At 42.5% G+C, this 19,295-nt stretch overlaps 1 non-coding gene across 1 annotated transcript; it reads left to right on the top strand.

The window, feature by feature from the left end:
- The first annotated feature begins 16,143 nt into the window (after positions 1-16,143).
- LOC122124541 lies at positions 16,144-16,250 on the top strand. Its single transcript, XR_006150590.1, has one exon. It is a non-coding gene; the product is annotated as a U6 spliceosomal RNA (small nuclear RNA).
- The last annotated feature ends 3,045 nt before the right edge of the window (positions 16,251-19,295 follow it).

The following is a 19,295-nucleotide window of genomic DNA, read 5'->3' as shown; positions in this document are numbered from 1 at the left end:
TGAGCTGAGGTAAGGCTGCAATTGCCATGGTCTAGAAACCTCAGGGCCCAGTCAGGGCTGCAATTGTGGCCAGGGCTGGGGGGCGGGGCCCAGGGGAGGAGTGGGCGGGGCTCAGGAATGCACTTTGGTGTCAGCAATGGCCAGGGGCCCAAGGGGGCTGGGGCATGTGCACAGCAGGGGCGGGGTGGCCCAGGAGAGGAGTATGGGGCAGAAAGAGAGCTGGGAGAAGAGTGAGCATGAGCACAAGCACCAGTGGAGATGGCTTCAGTGGCTGGCGGCTGCTCAGATCATAGCATGGGTCCTGGCTGGTTGCATAGAGCATGTGGAGCCTTCATGGCAGGCCATGGCCGCGCGTAGCCCCTGCAGCAGCCATGGCTCCCCTGAGTCTGAGGTCCCAGTTCGGGGAGCAAGGCAGAGTCAGCAGCTGCTGAGGCAGAGGCGGTAGCCACAGGGGACAAGGCCACTGAGGGGGCTGCAGCCGCTGAGGAGAAGGAGCAGAGGCTGAGAGCTGCCCCACCGCGAGCCAGCAGACGCCCCCGCCCCTTCCCAGCAGTGCTGCATTTCAAACGTGCTGCAGGCTCGGACTGGTGGAGCCTCTTGCAGTCACCTGGTGGAGATGGCGCACCCCTGTCTGGCTTGTGGCCCTGACTTGGTCCCGGCCCCGGGCCCTCAGACTCAGGGTGTGCACCCAGAGTCGCAGCCTATAGCTTCTTCCAGCAGCACACGTGAGTGGCCGCCCTGCGGGCCAGCACCTCACGTGACTCCTGCAACCTGTGACTCCACCACTCTACCCCTTCCCCCACAACCCCCGCAGACCCGGAACTCAGCCTCTCGCCTCCCCTCTCCTGTCCTGCCTGCACCTCCCCAGCACCCCACAGTCCGCCCTGGCTCTGCCACAAATGCACCCCAGGGGTGGAGGTTGGAGCTGGGTGTCGACTTGAGGATCCCACCCCCATCCCTAGCGTCCAGTGTCCCATGAAAATGGGAGCTGCAAGGATGGGTGAGGAGCACCCATCCAGGGACACCACAGAGCCCCTGGCTGGAGCAGTGGGAGCCACACAGCCATGCATCTGCACCCTTCCTCTCCCTGGTAAGAACCTGTGGCTTTAGTCAGAGGTGGGAGCAGCACCTCCACACCTGCCTTCTTAGGTCTTTTCCTTTTTGCTGGGGAGGGAGGTGTTGGATAAAGAAGATAGGCCCCTCCCTTGCTGTGTGAGCCCTTGTCTTCTGTGCTCAGTCACCCTTTCACCTGAGGACATTCCCAGAAGAGCCCACTAGAGAGGTGAGGGCACTGGGGTCAGACAGAAGGTGGATATTTGGGAGAAATACACACCCTTTCTGACAGACATACACCCAGCCTGTACCCCCAACCCCAGCTGTCAACAGTTCTGACTGGGTGATCACATTTCCCAGCTCTGCCAGCTTCTGCTAGTGCTCCCAGTCCATCTGGATTTCTCGTCCTCCCCAAGATCTGCCAAGTCGCCCCGAAGTACATAGGCTTAAAGTAGGGAGTCTATCCATGTATATAGCCTTTAGAACCCCATCAAAGTCCCCAACAACGCCCCCACCCCAGGTCAGACACCTCTCTGGAGGCACCATGACCCCCTGCTTTGTTTTCTGTCCAGGCTCTGAGGAGCCACATGTCTCAGGACTCCTTCACCCAGCATCCTGGCCTAGGGTTTTGGTGAATGGGGAGTCAAGGCTGGTTGTTCCCAAGGGGAAGAGTCTGACCCTGGAGAAACGGGGAGGCAGGGTGGTTCTACATTATTAGAGCATTGTTCCCCTTGGGTGGTTGCCCCTGGTTCTGACAAGGGAACCCCTGTACTCAAGCTGGTACATTGCTCAGATGAGAAACAAACTCCGGAGAGGCACTGCTCTGAGTCTGTGTTTGCTTGTGTGTGTGTGTGTGTGTGTGTGTGTGTGTGTGTGTTTGTTGGGAGAGCAAGGAGGATGAGAACAATGAAAATATATTTAAGTCACCATGTCTAAAAAGAGCAAAAGCATTTTATTTGTTGTTCTTTTTTCATTAATGCCCAGTAGGAGACCAGCCACAATTTTTGTTTTCTCTTTCACCGTTTCATGGCTCCTTTAGGGAAGATTTCAGTAGAGGTTCCTTTCCACCTCTTTCTTCCCCTTTCCTGCAGCCCACAGTAACTGCTGGGCCTGCGTGGGTCTCCCCTGGGAGGCTTGTGTGAACCACAGACCAGTGTGGACACCTGCTCTTCAGTCTTCAGCCAGAAGGCTCATGAGGCTACTGTGATCACAGCCGCACTCTTCCAGCCAGACAGTCTGCTCTGGTGTGTATAGTTGGAGCTAATTCAAGGTTGGGAAGGAGTCTGCCAAACATAAATAGGGAACGAGATGAGAGGTAGTAGGGCAGGGGCTGTGAAGCTAAGAGGGTCTGGGAAGTTATGATCAGTGTGACATGGCAGATGGTTCACCACGACCGAGGATGAGAGGGGAATCTTACCCAGGGTATTGACGGTGTACGTGGGCATCGTGGCATGGGGCTCCAGGCCCCCAATGGTGGCATGGATTCCCTCCAGGGGCAGTGCACTGGTGGGCAGTCCTCCCTGGAGTCCTGCAGACCCCAAGCTGTGTCCCTCTTGGGCTGTTTCCAGCTGCGCAATGGTAGGCAAGTATGTTCCCTCTGCTGGAGACTACTTGGGATCAGGACATGACAGTTAACTAGGGCTCTCTGAATGCCATTTTCTATAACCTGCTGTAGGCTGTCTGGAAGGAAAAGGGGACCACTAACTATGGAACCCTTTAAGTTCGATTGGGACATGTGAAATGCCAGCTTTTCCAGGGTTTTTTCTTGAAGCTGGCAATTTCTAACTAATGCTTGGGATTCTGGGTCAAATTAGATGGACCATTTTAGCTACCAAATAATGATGTTCAAAGCAGCACAAGCAGAGTTCCCTAGCCAGATGGTCTCCTGCTATGAACGTCGTGCCTTGACTGCCTTTCTCCGGCAGCTGCCGATTCTTCTTCAGCTTTCTCTAGGGTGACCACCACAGTTGAGGATGTTGTGGGGAGCAGAGATTCTGACTTCGCCATCTGCAGCCTACTAGCTGTGTGTAGAGACAATTCCCAGGACCTGTCCTGGACTCTGGGAAATTCAGAGACCTGGGATGCCTCAGGGATCCTATCTCTGGAACATGAAACTTGGGGACTGGATATGGTGGACCATCCTGTCTGGCCCCAGGGAGTGGAGAGGAGGCCTCTTGAGCCAGGCTTTCACCTCAGGGCAACCTTGTTCACAGCTGAGTGGGGAATTGAGTGCCACAGAGCTGGTCAGCCGCTGGACAGAGATCCTTGAGAAGATAGGCATCCCAGAGGCCCTGGAATCCAGTGAGTACATCATGGCTCATGTCCTTAGAACCAAAACAGTTAAGTGCGGTGGCACCAATAGGGTGGGAAGAGGGAGGAGGGAGAACTGTTGCAGAGCTACATCAGGCTTTACCCCCACCCAGGATGCTTACCTGAATTGGATGGGACTTTTCTGTAGTATTGTCATAGACAGATGCTCATTCACCAACAAACCGTTACAGTGTTTGCCAGGTCCTGGGGGGGGGGGGGAAGGGGAGGGGATCATACACGATGAAAGATTCCAGTTCTGGTTCCACAGCACATGAAGAAATCTTGGTTTGAGCTGGATGCTGGTGCCTCACACCTGTCATCCTAGCTACTTAGGAGGCTGAAATAGTAGGATTGAAGCTTAAGGCCCAGGCAGAAAAGCCTGTAAGACTCTTATCTCCAACTAACTACCAAAAAGAAAATGCCAGAAGTAGGCTCAAACTGTAGACTGTTGGCCTTGAATACAAAGGCTCAGGGACAGCACCCAGGCTCTGAGTTCAAGCCCAGGAGTGACACAAAGAAAGGAAAAAGAAAGAGAGGAGAAAAGGATGGAGGGAGAAAAGGAGGAAAGGAAGGATGAAGGGAGCATGCAAGCCTTGGTTTGGAGTCCCTGGATCAAGGGAGCCAACCATTCACAATATCTGTGGGGACAGTTTCTGAGCCTAAAGCTAGTATGTAGGACCAAGCTACTGACCCGTTCATGACATCAGCAACTTCATGACATCCAATATCTGAGTGGTCGCTGACTGCAGAGGGAAACATCCTCGGGTAGACCCTAGGGCTCAGGGTGGGTCACAGAGTTTCAATCTCCCCTGGCTCACCAAGTTTATTTTCTGGTCCGATAAGAAGAAACCGTCCAAGGGCTAGGGAGGAATAGGGTGAGGGAGTGTCAAGAGGGGGGGTGGCAAGTGATCAGCAGGTAGATGAAGAGGGAGGACAATCCCAGATCAAGTGTGTCAGGCCATTGAAGCCATGACCTCACCTGACAACCTAGACCATCAGTGATAGAGCCTTCGACCCAGCCACATGCCTATGAAAAGTCCTGGCACTCTGGGTTCACCGTTGACGCTTTGGCTGTCATCCGCTGCAGGATGCCTGTGCAGTACATCCTTGGGGACTGGGACTTTTGCTGACTAAATCTGAAGATGACACCCCCAGTGTTCATTCCTCGACCAGAGACAGAGATAAGCGGGCCACTGGAACAGTACACCCAGGGAATGAGGGCGAGAGTCAGACCCGTGTTGCCCTCAGACTTCCTTTAGGGGACTCTAGGTCCCCGTGACTGCCATCCTCAGAGGTAGAGGTGGGTCTCTTTGCTTGCTCAGCCATTAATCTAGATGGCAGATTGGGATTCAGAGAGGGCCGACTGAAGGTCGAGGCTAGTGGGAAAACCAGAGGCAGTGGGCTCGGAGCAGGGTTGTTTCTTTGAGAATACTCACAACCTAGGAACATTCCTGGGATGGATCGGCCCTTTTCTCCTCCCTGAGAGAGAGGGACCTAGAGCCCTCCAGTCTGCATCCCTTGGCTGAGAAATCCTTTCATTCCCATATCCTGTAGTTGTATAACTAGATCTCACCTGACTGCCCAGTGTCGAGGCAGGACAGTGAGAGATCTTGAGTCCTTGATGAGGTCATAAGATCCTCAGTATGAGATTGTACTTGAATGTCCTGACTTGGTGCATGGTCAGTCTCATCTAAGACTACCATGATCTAGGACATAGAATCTAGAGAATCAGAGCAGGATGGGGTCTATTCTGTGAGTCTTGAGTATTATGTGTGAGCTTTGAGCTCCCATGTGCTCACCTGCTTCCTTTTCTTAGGTGCATCTATGCTAGAAAAAGCTTAAAACTAGGGCCTGTGTCCCATCCCTTTTTTTATGCTCAAAGCTAGCACTTTACCATTTGAGCCACAGCTCCACTTGCAACGTTTTTGGTGTTTAATTGGAGGTAAGAGTTCTCAATGACTTTGCTGCCAAAGGTGCATCCAACTGCAGTCCTCAGATCTCAGTCTCCTGAGGGGATAGGATGACAGGCATGGAAAATCATCTTTGGCTGGGTGCCAATGGCTCATGGCTCTCATCCTAAGTACTCAGGAGCTGAATCTTAGGATCACGGTTCAAAGCCAGCTTGGGCAGGAAAGACCCTCAGACTCTTCTCTCCAATAAAGCACCAGAAAACTGGAAGTGGTGCTGTGGCACAAGTAGTAGAGTGCTGGACTTGAGCTGAAGAGCTCAGGGATAGCACCCAGGCCCAGAGTTCAAGCCCCACAACCAACGAAAAGAAAGAAAGTAAAATATCTTTGCCTGCAAAGGATGGTGGAGGTGTGCTTGTGTGTGTGTGGGGTGGGGGTGGTAGACATTTAGCGCCCCACTCAGTTATCATTTCAGATGGATTGTCCAAATCTCTTAGTCCACGGCAGCCGATTCTTGACCACAGGTGAATCTCTGGGTTGGATGTCGACCATCGGACCTCAGTCTCCTCACGGGGCAGTTGTGAGGAAACAAGGGACTACTACAGAGGGCTCTCTAGAGCTGGGCCAGGCACAGAGGGAGCAGCTGTCAGATATGGTTCTCAAAAATTCTGTGAACATATGACAGGAAGTTACCTAGAAAGGGCTCAGATGGGGTCTGTTATTAATCCTGCAACAGTTATAGTATTATGAAACAATACATGGCTGTCTTTCATCATTAACCTATCCCCATGAGGAAGGGGATCCTTCACTGTATTCAGTCTTGCAGTTGGGGAAAATAAGGCATTGAGAAGCCAGGTGATCTACTCATGACCTCCAGCTGACAGGAAGCTCGGCCTGACTTCTCTGCCATACTTCCTAGGACAGTGAGTGTTATTCAGCCCACTTCTTGTGGTGGGAGGTCCACTTTTGTCATGTGTGAGGCTTGAATTTGAGGCCTGGATGCTGTGCCTGAGCTCCTTAGATCAAGGCTAGCGATCTACCACATGAGCCACAGCATCACTTCCGGTTTTCTGTTGGTTCTTTGAGTATAAGAGTTTCACAGACATTCCTGCCTGGGCTAGCGGTGAATCATGATCTTCACATCTCAGCCTTCTGTGTAGTTAGGATTATAGGCCTGAGCCACGAGCACCTGGCTTAAGTGTAATTCAGGCCCTCTCTTCCTCTTTCTCTCTCTCTCTCTCACCCTCCCTCCCTCACCTCTCTCCCTCTCTTTCTCTCTCCCCCCTCTTTCCCTCTCTCTCTATCTCTCTCTCTTTCTCTCTCAGGAACTGGTTGAATATGTGCTGGAGGAGGTGGCCCAGCATCCCCATGTGGCTGGAACCGAAGGTGTCCCTCTCATTCTGGAGGTGGGCTGAGGGTCAGGAGCTGTTTCGCTCAGGCTGTTGAGCCAGCTTCATGAGGTAAGCCCCTCTGTGCCCCGGCTAGACTGTGATGGTTATTCCTTGTCCATCCCTTGAGTCCTTCCTCACATCCCTCTGCTACACCATTGAAGGAAAGTGGATGAGGAGATGTTGCCTTGTCCCCCTGCCCAGCACAATCCCGGGACTCTGACCCATACCCCCACCTATCTGGTCAGGGCCTGGCTATAAGACAATGAAAACACTCCATGTCTAATACCTTTTGCTGGGGAGTGTAGTTTTGGTTAGGGGGGTGGGGTGCAGAGGAAAGACCCAAGACCTGACACCTCCCGGAGGACATTTGTTCTTGTGACAGAGCCAAGTCATTGCTGTGGATAAGGAGGAAGCCACATCAGAGTGACCCAGAACAATGCTCAAAGATAAGTAGGCTGTTGAAGTATCAAACCCACTCATGTCTGCTTCCTACTCCCAACAAGGAGGTGTAGTGTGGGTGGACTGGACCTGGGCCTAAGGCATTATAAATGGATGGTGGCGGTCAGAGGCTCATGGCTCCCATCCATCATCCTGGCTCTTTGGGAGGCTGAGGTCTGATGGTCATGACTCAGAGCCAGGCTGGGCAGGAAAGTTCAGGAGATTCTTATCTCCCATAAATCACCTCCCTCTCCAAATCCACACACAAGCCAGATGTCCTGTGGCTCAAGTGGTAGAGCCTCAGCCTTGAACAAAAGAAGCTCAGGGATAACACCCAGACCCTGAATCCAAGTCCTAAGACTAACACAATCATAAAATAAATGAACAGTGTACACGTTTTATCTGACTACTAAGAAAGATGGGTACAGTTTTGTGCTGTACTTGTAGCCAAAGGTAAGGGACTTCCCTTGATGTTCCCCTAAACCTCTCCTCTCTTTTATCTGTCCAGGCTTAGGTTGCAGGACAGAATTTGGATCATCACCCTGGATGTGACCTTAGGTACCTTCCCCCATCCACCTTCCTTGGGGTCAAGATCCTGGATGCACTCCCTGCTGGGAGGATGAGGCACCACAGAGATGAGGGTAGGTATCCCGGCACTTATACACACATACACACACACAAACACACATACGAACACACAAACACCCCTAAGCCAATATGATCTTCTACATAAATATATGTATATATTATAAATATATCATATATAGTTATATTTTAAATGTATACCATAAATATTGACTTATATTTAAATGTAATTCATCTCATCATTTATACATATATATATGCATATTTTTTTTTTTTTGGTCAGTCTTGGGGCTTGAACTCTGGGCTTGAGTGCTGTCCCTGTGCTCTTCTGCTCAAGGCAAGAGCTCTACCACTTGAGACATAGTGCCATTTACAGTTTTCTGGTGGTTTATTGGAGATAAGAATCTTTGGAATTTCCTGCCTGGGCTGGCATTGAACTGTGACCCTCAGATGTCAGCCTCCTGAGTAGCTAGGATTATAGGCATGAGCTACAGGCTCCCGGCTATATTTATATCTGAGATTTGTTAGTGGAACAAAGGGTACAGAAACTATTATTCTTATCATGAAACGACTTCACACTGACAGGTATAATTAAAAAACGATAAATATTCACAGTGGCACAAAAATCCCTTAGGTGCCTAGCAAGACAGCACGTTTTTCCAGAGACTGCATGTGGTGTGAGCGGTTTGCAACCCAAGCAACTGTAGAAGATATTGGACCCTAAACAAAACTGATAATTGCATGAACCCAGTCCTCTATGACAGATTTAGGCAGGCCTATCTTAGCGATCTTGTTAGGGACATGATGAAAAATTTATAGTTTAGTTGTGATTACACATGTCACTTAGTCATTAACTATATTTAACATAGTTCGCTTTGCTCTAACTTATATTTTTATGGCTCAGGAAACTGTTTTATGTTTGTGAAAACTTGGCTGTTCACAACATAGACATGGGTTTTTAATCCTTTTGAAATTACTGTCTGCATAGTGTTCTATGAGATGAGCTTCTCTTTACCATATCATAGGAATAAACTTACTCTGATTCAAACTTGGACAACAGCTACCTTGTTCTCTCTCCTAGAAAACCATCTGTATAGACTTCTTTACATGTAAACAGACCTTCATTTACTTGCAAAAGTCTGTCAGTGAATCAAACCTAACTCCCAAGTGAGGTGAATTCCTGTCATGCTTTCTTTACATTAAAAATGGGAAGAACTGTTCAGCAATGCACATACTTTTTAATGTGAATTGTGACTCATATTTTTCATAATGTGAATCAAGCAGAGGAATCGGTTTAAGATGTGAAAGAGCCTTACAAAGAGTATTGGACCTTGAGAATTGCCCTGGGTATGAATATTTGGAGAAATATTCCTTCTAAGACAAAGGACTCAGTTTTGTTTTTTTTAAAATATTGTGCTGGCAATGGGGTTTGAACTCCTGGCCTTGAGCTCTATCTGGGCTTTAATTCTCAATGTTTGCTCTATACCACCTGAGCTATAACTTCACGTCTTCGTTTTACCAGAAGTGCAGAAAAGAATCTCTTAGGTTTATCTACTTAAAATAGCTTGGAATTGCAATTGTCAAGTTTGAACCTACTGAGTATCTAGGTGTAAGCCACTGGTGCTGTGCTAGAACTCACTTCTTAAGGATAAATAATCACAAAAAGAGGAGAAATAAATATTTGTTCAATTGTGTATGTGTTGTCTGATAAACCAAATCACTTGCTACTGGAAAAGAAAAAGAGAGAAGATAGAGATTAATATGGAGGAGAGAGACAAAGAAAGAAGGGATGGGTAAATGAGTGGAGGGGAGTGAAAGAGAGGATATGAGAGGAGAGGGTAGCTGGGTAGAATTGTCTACTGCTCACTAAGGTATTGTTCGACAATCAGTACCTTTACATTTATGTAGCCAAAGCTTTATATTTTTGGTAGTAAGCTGAGATATTAAATACCAGTTTACAGGTAGTAACCTGTTAGTGTGCTTCCTCCCGCACCAAGGAAGTCACAGTTAGGTTACTGTTACAGAGAAGGCAAGAGTAAGAAGTTTAAGTTATTCTGAGAAACAATAATTGACATGCCAGGAATGGTCCCTTGTATGGTGAAGTCAAGCATCACTCTTGTTCCCTGCTACAGTCTTCCTCTCAACAAGAATAGCAGAACCAGAAGAGGAAGGAAATATCTGAGTAATGATCATCTCTCTGTTTACCCTCATCCCTTGGCCTCTCAAACAATAAAGCCAAAGGAGACTTAACTGGAACTAGTAGGGAAAATGGGGGGAAAGTTCAGTCTAGCTTATTGTGAAACTTTTTAAATAATAGGGGCAGCATTTCAAATACTGAAATAAAACTTTTTAAATTATTAATAAAAAGTTACTCGAAATTTATTGAAAATTTAGAAGACTACAGGACTCACTACATAGTGGAATCTGCATCATTAAAACTGACTCGTGCTCTTATCATCAGAAATTGAAGATTGTCCCTAAACATCGACTGCTGAAGTGATAAGTGATGGAAATTCATATTGGATAGCATAATGCTGAGAGCATGGAAATTATTTCCTTTCCATCTTCAGTGTGTAGAGAAGAATAAAGGTCTCTACGATGGCCCTGAAGGTGCAATTCTAAATTTAGGACAGAAGGTGAATAGTAAAATAGACCTATGTCAGCCATTCAGAGATTAGAAATGTGGAGAAATATACTCATTTATGTGGTCAAACATGGAAGAGAGGATGTGGCAAGCCCATAGCCAAATGCCAAAGGTAGAGATATTTAACAAAATACCATGAAGTTGAAACAAGTCTTAAAAGGGGATCTAGGCTTACAGGAAGTAGGGCAGAAGGATGGAGAGGGAAATGGTGGACTAATACAGTTATAACACTCAATGTACATATGTGAGAATATAAGTAGGAAACTTGAAGGGATAGGTGGGGTTGGGGTAAGGGAAGGAAGAAAAATGGAAAGTTTGACAATGATCCAGATGCACTGAACATTGAAATGCACATACACTCTATTCAACACTGACATGATGAACTGAAACCCCTTTGCACAACTTGCTAAAGATAATTTTTTGAAGTTTTAATATTAAGAGACCAGAAGCATAAACCTTTATAGATAAATAAGAGGATAGTATTGACATATTGTTGAGGCTTTAGTTCCTTTCAATATACAAAATTAAATAAGTATCAAGTCTGCTGCAAATTTCTTAAACTGTAGAGAACCAAATTCCAATATTCCTTCACTTTAAATAAAAATAAATCTTATAGACTGTGGGGGATAGCAAAGATGGCCCTGAGAGGAAGTTGAGTGGGCAGAGCTGGATTTGTTTAGGTTCAGTGTGTAAACATCTCATGGAAGCTTAGGTGCATGATAAGGTGTGGCCTTTCAGTGATTGGTTGGTTCCATTTCCTCTCCTCCCACGCAGTCTTTTGCTTTAAAAAGGGGATGCTCCTTGTTAATAAACGAGTTCCTGCTTGGTTTGACTCCCAGCTGAGTCTGATTGTCTCCTGGGCTACTGGGCTAAGGGAGGCTGGGGAACAGGCGAGCAGCCGCACTTCACTTCGCATTTACCTCTCCTCGGACCCCGTCTGTCCAAAGACGGACGAAGACCCAACAATAGACCTTTAGGTTTCCCAGTTGTTTCTAAATATCTTAATGTAATGCATTGGAACTAATTTCATTCCATATTTAAGTTTAAATTGTAAATCACTAAATTCTTTTAAAATCCTCTCGCTCGGGCACAGGTATGGATAGATAACTGATGTGGGCAGAATCAGAATTATTCAGAAGGCTGTAAATGGATGCTTACTTAGTTTACTGTCTGCTGGGTTATAGAATACAGAATGTCCTAATTGGAAAAAGTTAGCCTTCCCAGGTTTTCTGCATATAAACACTCAATCAACATTTTGTTATTAGAGGATTATTCAAGACTAGCTATATGTTGATTGATAATGACTAACCATGACAGGAAGGAGAGGGAAATCCATCTACACTTCAGTGAGGTTCTGATTTGTGCTTCACAAAGTGTTATGAAAGCTCTCCATGAAAATCTAGCAGCTGCATTTCTAAAAAGTCCTTGTGTGGTAACATTTTCTTTCTTTCTTTCTTTCTTTCTTTCTTTCTTTCTTTCTTTCTTTCTTTCTTTCTTTCTTTCTTTCTTTCTTTCTTTCTTTCTTTCTTTCTTTCTTTCTTTCTTTCTTTCTTTCTTTCTTTCTTTCTTTCTTTCTTTTTCTTTTTTTTTTTTTGAGTCCGGTTGTGAGGCCTGAACTCTGGGCCTGGGCGCTGTCTCTCAGCTCTTCAGCTCATGGCTAGAGCTTTACCACTTGAGCCACAGCGGCACTTCCGGCTTTTTTTTTTTTTTTGCTTATGTGGTGCTGAGGAATCGAACCCAGGGCCTCATGCATTGCAAGGCAAGCACTCTAGCACTGAGCCACCTTCCCAGGCCCTGTGGTTACCTTTTCTGATAATGTCTCAATTCAAGTATTTCTCCTTGGAGTTCCATACTATTCAATGATGCTGTATTAGCTCCTTGTTAAAATTTGCAGACCGGTCTTGGTGATGAAATGTGTGCTTTTCAAAATTGCTCTCCTAATTCCATCCACAAACTGCAAACAACATTTATCTGAAAAAATTTGTATCTGTTGATATTGCATATATTTTTATGTTTCATTTCAAACCTAGAATGCAGTAAAAATTTTCATAGCAATTACTCTGCACTAGCTTGTGGGCAGATTCTAAAGTAAATAATATACTGTGTTTACATAGAGAATTTGAGTATCCAAAGTTTTCATATACCTTTGGTCCTAAAACCAATACCTTACTGATATTGAGTGATAAATACAACTTCCTATAAGTACAGAAGTTTTCCTTGTATCTTTTTAATATATATTTTTTATTGTAAATATACTGTACAGAGGAGTTACAGTTACCTAAGTAAGGTAATGAGTATATTTCTTATTGAGCATTGTTACCCCCTCATTTGTTTTTCCTCTACCATACCATTCCTTCACTCCTCCCCAACTTCCCCATTCACCTCCCACCCCTTGATAGACTGTCTTGTACACCTCATTGTTAGAATGGGTCAACCTGTATCCTTTCCTTATATCTTAAATGAAGAAGTGCTAGCTTGATTTATGCTGATTCTACTTGTGTAGACACACCTAAAATCACTCATCAAGGCCAAGAGCACATAAATGAAACACCATCATTTTTTGTTACTTGGTATAATTGTGTTCTACACATTTATTGACAGGTTACAAATTATTCTCAAACTTTAAAACATTAAAAATATTTTCTTTTTTTCTTATTTTCTTGGCCAGGAAATCAGCAAGACCTTAGTCAGCATTTCTCACATAAGACATTTCACATGAGTTGGTTAAATGTATGTATAGAATCCAGTCCTTGGAAAAAGCTCAAGTAAGGATGCCATTTAAAGCCTTATAACTTTATTCTTTACCAGGGCATTCTCCTTCTACTTTGATTGTTGAGAGTTTCTACAAGAGCAAGCATTCTGTGGGGAGCAAGGAAACACCATATGAACTTTACTTACTGATTTTTCTGAGTGATTTGCTATCCCTTGTACTGCATTTTGCAAGTGGAATCTCTCTAAATGTACAAGTTTTAAGAGATGAGAGTGGTAAAAAAAAACGCTTAGAGACAAATACATCTTGAACATACTTTGTTCCAAGCATTCCATTTGAGGCATATTCAACACCTAGTGAAACTTGTGTTGGCTGTATCTATGTGTCTTTCTCCATGTGTGCATGTATACATGTGTACATGTACGTGTGTATTTGCGTGTACAGTAACATACATGTGTACATATATAAGGGCATATACACATATGTGTGCATATATAAATAAATATACATATACAAATATATGTGCATATATATATCAGTTGTTCAGTGATTTAATCTATAGTTCACAGCACATTGTCTTTCTCACAAAGTGTACATGATAAATTGCTCCTAGGATCTGTGTTCTATGATGGGCATCCTTTGTACACACTTCCCACATTCCTTTTTTTTTTCATCCCTGTGAGCAACTTCGGTCCACTTTCCATAGGCTAGCTTTGTTTTCATTATGTGTAGTTACTAACTGATAATAAAAGAAAAAGGTTGTTTGTAAAAGAAAAAGAACTTTTAGGTCACAGGTTAACAGTATCTTATCCATCCCAATGATTCCTATGAGATAAAATTTATAATAGTAAACGTGAAAAGGAATTCCTAGATCTGCTGTTTTGCCATTTATTATGGCAAAGAATAATATCAAGTCACTCTTATAACTCTAAAAGAATGCAAGGGTAACTGATGGTCGCTATCATGTTCCCACAAAACTAGTGGATCCTGAAGGATAGTAGTAGACAAGCCGAAATTCTAAGTACCAGACATGGTACTTAGACATGGGAGAGAGTGAAAGAGAGAGAGAAATATCACAATACTAGAAGTGCATAACAGACAAACAAGAGCTGTATGAGAATATTCATACTGCTATCTTTAGACTCTGTGTACATTTGAAGGTATTTGTTATATGATAACAAATCAACATGAAATATAAAGTTATTTTGATAAAAATAAAAATAACTCAGAAGAAATTATAAATGCAAAAACAATCTTCACTGAAGCAAACTCTCAGAGATATTTATGACTTTGAAAAGGATAAAGTGGCTGAAGTTAGTATAAATTTAGAAGTACAATTCACAAAAATGTAAAAATATATTTATATCTCTCACTCTATTACCCAAAGCAGAAAGCAAATGTTGTTTAGATGATTTTTTAAAACACAGTTTCTGGGAAGGTGGCTCAGTGGTAGAGTGCTTGTCTTGCATGCATCATCCCCAGGGTTTGATTCCTCAGCACCACATAAGCAAAAAAAGATGGCAGTGGTGCAGTGGTTCAAGTGGTAGCGCTAGCCTTGAGCTGAGGGACAACACCCAGGCCCAAGAGTTCATGCCTCATGACCAACAAAATCAAAATAAAGAACACCCCACAGTCTGTCACTGTTTTGGCCTTAACTCTGTAATACCGCTGCTTCAGCCTAGGGATAAAATTTTAGGTGTGGACATTTATCAAAACTTCTGACTCAGACTCTATTTGATAATTTTTTAAATAAATATTTTGATCTTAATTTTCCTCTTTTTAAATGAACATGCACCTATAAAAATTGGTTTGACCATCCAAGTAACCTTCTCAAAGTGCCTCCTAATGATGATTTACAAAAAGTTGTACTAGGGCTGGGAAGGTGGCTCAGCGGTAGAGCGCTTGCCTTGCATGCATAAGGAACTGGGTTAGATTCCTCAGGAAAAAGAAAAAAGCCGGAATTATTGCTGTGGCTCAAAAGGTAGAGCGCTAGCCTTGAGCTGAAGAGCTGAGGGACAGCGCCCAGGCCCCATGACCAGACCCCCCCAAAAAAGTTGTACTATATTTCAACAAGTAAAACAATGCTACAAATAAAGTAAACAATAATTAAATGTTAATAATTAGTAAAATAAATACAAAAATATTATCACTGTTTTCACTATTTGAAGTGTACTACATATTAGATTTTACTATTTTCTCATAATCCTGTACATTTAACACTGACTGAGGTTGTGATGTTCATCAAGAGTTTTATAGAATATGAATAGTCTTTAAAGCTATCCACTAAGATTACTATTTATGCCTCTTCTCATTATTTGTTTATGGCTTATATCATCATTTTTCCTCGTTAACTTATAAACTGAGGAAGCCCTAAAGTTTTAACAGCCTGTGTAGTTAACAAAGTGTTAACACTTCATTCTGCTTCTTTACACAAAAACTTTGCAACTTCTCATTGATAAAGTTTCTCGAAACTCTGAAATGTACATACTTAGTAGTATATGTCTGCTACCATAAATCTTAAATACTTTATGGAAAAGTTTTATACCTGCCAAACAGTCCTAATTTTGGCATATGTAAAAAAATTCCCAAAATTAAATATATTTAAAACATTAAAACTTTTAACAAACCTTAACACTTGGTGCAGTGTTCATTATGACAGGTGCCTTGTATAGAATAATTGAATCCCCCTCCTACACATTTCTTGAGCAACAAATATCTGGAATTATTTTGTTTTTGACATGTCAATCTTGACTTTATTCTTAAATTTGTGCTTATGTAAGAAATATATGGTTCTAAAATTTCATGACAATTCTTTTGAACTTACTTTTTGTTGAATTGTCTAGTTTAATAAAATCCAACTGCACTTTTTTTGGGGGGGGTCCATTCGTGGGGCCTGAACTCTGGGCCTGGGTGCTGTCCCTCAGCTCTTCAGCTCAAGGCTAGCGTTCTACCACTTGAGCCACAGCGCCACTTGCAGCTTTTTTCTTTTTGCTCATGTGGTGCTGAGGAATCGAACCCAGAGCCTCATGCATGTAAGGCAAGCGCTCTACCACTGAGCCACCTTCTCAGCCCCCACAATTGCACTTTTGATATAAAAAATATTCTGTGCTCAATTCAGTCACACATACACTAACATTGGAACAATACAGAGAAGAGTAGCATGGCACTTGCGCAAGGATGATATGCAAATTCGTGGTGTGTTCCATATTTTTACAACAACAGATGCTGGAGGGGATGTGGCCACAAGGGAACCATACAACATTCTTGGTGGGAGTGTAAACTTGTTCAACCACTTTGGAAGGCATTATGGAGGTTCCTCAAAAGATTCCACATAAAGCTCCCCTTTGACCCAGCAGTCCCACTTTTGGGGATTTACTAAATGATCACAAACAAGACCATACTAAAACTACCAGCACAACTATGTTTATTGCAGCATTATTTACCATAGCTAAGATATGGAACCAACCAGCTGTCCCCATTACATGAATGGATCAAGAAAATGTGATGTATATACACAAGGGAATTCTATGCCTCCATCAGAAAAAATGACATTGCCCCATTTGTTAGGAAATGGAAAGACTTGGAAAAAAATTTATTAAGTGAAGTAAGCCAAGTCCAAAGAAACAGGTCCCATGGTTTCCCTTATTTTCAATAACGAATATATGTCTGGGTTAAGCAGACAAGGTCAAAAGCTATGTGCATATGAACAGAAATGATAATGTTAAGGGAATTGAACCCCACGATAGGGAAACAAGTAGTTTTTTGTTTCTTGCTATTGTTTCTAACGTACTTATAATGTGCGATGTGAATTTTCGTTTCTTTGTATGTTCCTCCCCCACGCTATAACCCTTGTTTTCTCTGTGTTTGAAGTTGGTGCATCTGCCTCTTGTATGTACGCTTCTCTAATTTGGGGAGGGGAAGCGAAAAAATGTGTGCGCGTGAACGCATGTGCATGCATGTGTGTTGGCATGCTCAGAGTTTGAAATCAGGGCTTAAAGGTCTTGCTAGGCCTTTCTTCTCTAGGTTGGTGAGGTACTATATGAGCTACATTTTCTTTCCTGGGTCTTTGCTAGTTCATTAAAAATTTTGAAAAATAATTTCATGAATTTTTTTTTTTGTCCCTGATTGACTTCCAATGGTTATCCACAGATCCCAGGCTCCTGAGTAGCTATCCCGAGTAGATAGGATTACAGGTGTGACTAGCCAATACAAGGCTTTCAGCATAATTTTAAAAGTAGAAGAAAATTTACTTCATGGGGGCCTGTTTAATTATCTCCTACTTTTAAAACATTTTGGATTGATTAAATGTGAATTTATTTCATTTTTGGATTCTTAAAAGATAGTAAGTGATGATATTTAAAAGTTTTGGTACTTTTTAAAAAAGGAAACTGGAACTGTGGGACAGAAGAAATTTGTTTCTCTTTGGACCTCAATTTAGAAGCTCAGCTCTGTGCATGATAATCCAATGTCATCAACACAGTCTGTGTTGAAGACAAAATGTGATAGAAAACAATCACGATGGGCAATATTTGCTATGCTATAATTTCTTGGACAATATGAATATTGAATTGAGAGTGTAAGAGAATGGAAAGAATTTACCTACCTTTTGTGTATTGCTGAAAGACTTTTGGAAACTTTGACTCATTTCCTTCCTCACTGTGTGTCTTTGGGCCATGCACTTAGTGCCTTTAATTACAATTTTTCCCAACACTAAAATAGTAATAACATTAGCATTATAGCAAATGTTATCTTAAGAATTAAGAGAAATAAAACTTGTAAAATACTTAACATAAACTTCTATGCATGAGCTTTGAGTTTAGCCAGAAGTTTTTTTTTAAATACTAAATAGAATGTCATAAGTATTACAGAAACCATTACATGTAGTGAGCAATGTTATCTATTAATCATGCTCTACTTCCAAGGAAGCCGGGTAGATAACTTCTCATGCTGTAAATCAAACTGGTTATCTTAAGTCTTGTTAGTGTAAAAATATAAGGGACATAATAATGAAGGAATGTTGTAGACTGAGATGAAGTCCAAAAGAAAATGTACAAAACTGATAAAACAAAAGTATCTGAGCAGTATATTGTGTTTTACATCATTTAAATTACATCTCAAAGATAAGGCAGACCTAGAAGAATGAATTGTCTTTTTGATATTCTATGATAGGTCTTTTCTCATTCATGTAGAGGCATCATCAGATTTGAGGAACTAAGTTTTTGGTTTGCTTCCTTCCATTTAAGTTACATCATTTAAGTTACATCACAAAGATAAAGAAGACCTAGAAGAATGAATTGTCTTTTTGATATTCTATCATAGGTCTTTCCTCATTCTTGTAGAGGCATCATCAGATGAGAGGAACTGTATTTTTTTTTGTTTGTTCCTTCCATTTATTCTTCAGTTTGAAATCTGAACTACATGAGACAGAAAGGAACCAAGGGAAATTAGTCACACAAGCTTTGGAAAGAAAAATCAACGTAAAATAAAATACATAGCCTTGTATAAGGTATAACTAAATTGAGTTATATAGTCTCAAGCATTAACAGAAAATGATTTAAGCAATATCATGTTATTGAAAACTGAAAAATGTTAGGAGTTGCTTTATTTTTTCCTTTCTACTACCTTGAAATTATTGATTTTGTACAGAGAGATTAAAGATGAGATTAACAAGAAACTTGATTAAAAATTGTCAAAATTTCTGAATAGATATGTTTACCAAAAAGCTCTGAAAATCGCCAGTGGGTTTACAAAGTTGTGTTTAATACAACTTCTATGCTGGCTTAATGTTTTGTAAACAAAAGTCATTAGAGAAATGCAATTCAAAATTACTATGATACTACTTCATAACTATTATAACTCTTATCAAAAAAAATCAAAGGAACCAGGTGTGGTGGTAAAGACGTGTAATTCGAAGCTTTTAGGAGGTTGGAGTAAAAGGATTTGGGTCTGAGGTCATCTTGGGTATTGCACACATTAAAAACATGCCCTTTAAAAAAACTCAAAAGGTAATAAGGTTGGCTGGTGAGAGTGTGGAGAAAAGGAAATTTTCTACACTCTTGGTCAAAATACAGGTTAATACTCTCCTTGTAGAAAGTAGTATGCAGTTTTCTAAAGAAATCCAAAGTTGAAATATCACCTGACCCACCAATCATGTGATTATTTCTCTCTGGGTAACTCATAAATATATCTGTAGTTCATTGTTATTCACCTTATTCACAACAACAGCCAAGATATAAATCGAAATTCAGTGTTCAACT

This window comes from Dipodomys spectabilis, unplaced genomic scaffold (assembly GCF_019054845.1).
Source record: "Dipodomys spectabilis isolate Male_0828 unplaced genomic scaffold, ASM1905484v1 ptg000239l, whole genome shotgun sequence".
NCBI lineage: Eukaryota > Metazoa > Chordata > Mammalia > Rodentia > Heteromyidae > Dipodomys > Dipodomys spectabilis.
Note: the sequence above shows the minus strand (reverse complement) of the source record. Positions and strands in the feature narration are given on the sequence as shown.